This window comes from Biomphalaria glabrata, chromosome 1 (assembly GCF_947242115.1).
Source record: "Biomphalaria glabrata chromosome 1, xgBioGlab47.1, whole genome shotgun sequence".
Classification (NCBI taxonomy): Eukaryota; Metazoa; Mollusca; class Gastropoda; family Planorbidae; genus Biomphalaria; species Biomphalaria glabrata.
This window is the reverse complement of record NC_074711.1, coordinates 77,399,137-77,401,517: the sequence shown is the minus strand read 5'-3', so window position 1 is coordinate 77,401,517 and position 2,381 is coordinate 77,399,137. Positions and strand designations below refer to the sequence as shown.

Sequence of the window (2,381 nt, the reverse complement as noted above, 5' to 3'; positions counted from 1 at the left end):
ATGCGTATTATCCGTGCGAGTGAATACGTGTGCGTGTGTTTAGCGCATGAGTACATTTGCGGTGTGTCCATGACGACATCTGCTGCGTACGTGAAATATGTGTATGAGTGTGTGTGTGTGTGTGCGCCCGCGCTTGGGTGTGTGTTGTGAGAAAGTACTAACGTTACATTGCTCTGCACCAGTTAACCCTGGACCTCGCCACAAATCCCCTCCACCGTTAGGAAACCAGACACATGTTTGGGTACACAAGACTCTTCGTACCGAGCACAGAGTACTCGAGATTTAGAGGTGGGCGATGATGAAATACCGGACATGATCTTTCAAAAACGTATCTTGCTTCTATAGGCAACTTTACTACACCACAGTACAGTTACCCAATTCTTTATTCTACATCCACGCTAACGGCATCTGAGATTAGAGGGGCAACAATAAAGATGGAAGAAAAGTCCTACCGAAGAGCCTTGGCGAGAAACTCTGCTGTTAGGAGCAGTGCCCCTAAGCTCCCATACAGGTCAAGTGACTCTGCAGACAAACTACCCCCCCCCCCCCGCATCATCTACACAGAAAAAAAAGTAAAGTTGTCGTACACCTAAGGCCTGACTGTTAAGCCACTGGTCTTGAGTTCAAACCCTGAGTCAACATGTGAGTAGGACGCCTGGTGTATATTAGAACATCTAGGGTGTCAGTGGGGTAGGGTGCACCCAGCCTAGTTTCACTCCCCCTTCCAACCATTGCCCTCAACTAAACCCTCAGAACGCTAAGTTACATGTTTGGTATTGACCTAGATCACGTGGTTCGCAACCTTGTTCAGTCCGGGGATCAATTAAATTTCCAACACACGTGTCATATCAGCTCAAAAATAAAAAGACGTCGGGTCCAATGGAATCTAAGACTTTCAGTATTTATGTAATGTGGGAAGACATGTCGAAGGGCCGGACAGCACCGTGTCACGGGCCGTAGTTTGGACATAACTGACCTATACAAACTAGTGACCTAATAGTCCATTCTAGTTCAATGAAGGCGGGGAGAGAGAGAGAAAGAGAGAGAGAGAGAGAGAGGAAGAGAGAGAGAAAGAGAGACAGGAAGAGAGAGAAAGGGAGAAAGAGAGACAGGGAGAGAGAGAGAGAGACATTGAAAAGGGGAAGTGGATACTAATAAAAAAAAACGGGGCGACAAAAAGGACCATGACGTGCTCAAAACGTCTACTGCAAAACTATCTCTAGAGCCCTGAGACGCACAAGCGACATCAAAGTATAGGACAGGGACAGTATGTAACGTAAAGTCGTGTTGGAATTCCGCTGTGGTGTTTCTAGAAGTCACGCTGTGAAGTGTGCACCGTGTTGGTAGCACGTGACGTTGCGAGAAAGAAGAGACACACTTTTAAAAGTATGGACCAATAACCTGTGTGTGTGTGTGTGTGTGTGGTTGGGCACTTGTGGACCTCCTAGTCCGTAAATCAATTTAGAATAAATGTTTGTCCAGTATATTTCTTAGGTCTTGAAGCATTGTATTTACTTATTTGTACAAATGTTGTAAAATGTTTTAACTGTTTCAGATGTTCCATCAGAGTTGAAGATAGTTTACTTCCTAGTCAAAACCTCCCGCAGGACGATGGGGGGTGGGAGCGGGCAGGGTTTGAACCCGGGATCATCGATAAATCCAAACGACAGTCCAGCGCGCAAACCGCACGACCAGGCAGCCATCCAGTGCACAATAACAGTAAAGAAGCGAAAGAATGAGAGAGAAATATATAGGATGCAGTTATATATAAATATATACACAGTACTTTTTTTGTAAAGAAATAGATGCCGTTACTCAGTGATGGATTGCCTAACTTTTAACTACTAATAAATTAATCATAAACGTTAAAATTCAAGAAAAGAAATATTTTTCCCCACATTGAAAAAGGTGCCGGTACGCCGTACCGGTGCGTACCGTCACAATAAAGCACTGCGTGAATATATACGAGAACAAGCTTTTATAATCCTTACTAAATAACATTTAAGTGCCGTATAACAGGTGGTTAAATAGAATGCTACCAGGTGGAATTAAAACATAAAACAATAGAATGCAAGAACATCTGTCCTATTTTATTTTTAAAAAAAATCATGCGTCAGCCGGGAATCGAACCCGGATCGATTGCTTGGAAGGCAACCATGCTAACCTTTACACCACCGACGCTGTTAACAAAAGAAAATATTTTACAAAAATATACACATTTTACATGAAATAAAATAATAAGGGCCAAATTTGAAGCAGGTTAGGGTTAGCATAAGAACGTTTTTTTATTATTCAAAATATAGTCTAGTATATGAGAAGGACCTATTTAAAACATTTATTAGCTAACAGATTTGTAATACTGCTACGCGCGCTCTACTACG

The 2,381-nt window shown here is 42.7% G+C and overlaps 1 non-coding gene across 1 annotated transcript; it reads right to left on the bottom strand.

Annotated features, from left to right (window-relative positions):
- Nucleotides 1–2,109: 2,109 nt before the first annotated feature.
- Trnag-ucc (transfer RNA glycine (anticodon UCC)) lies at nt 2,110–2,181 on the bottom strand. The gene has a single exon. It is a non-coding gene; the product is annotated as a tRNA-Gly (tRNA).
- Between the last annotated feature and the right edge of the window lie 200 nt (nt 2,182–2,381).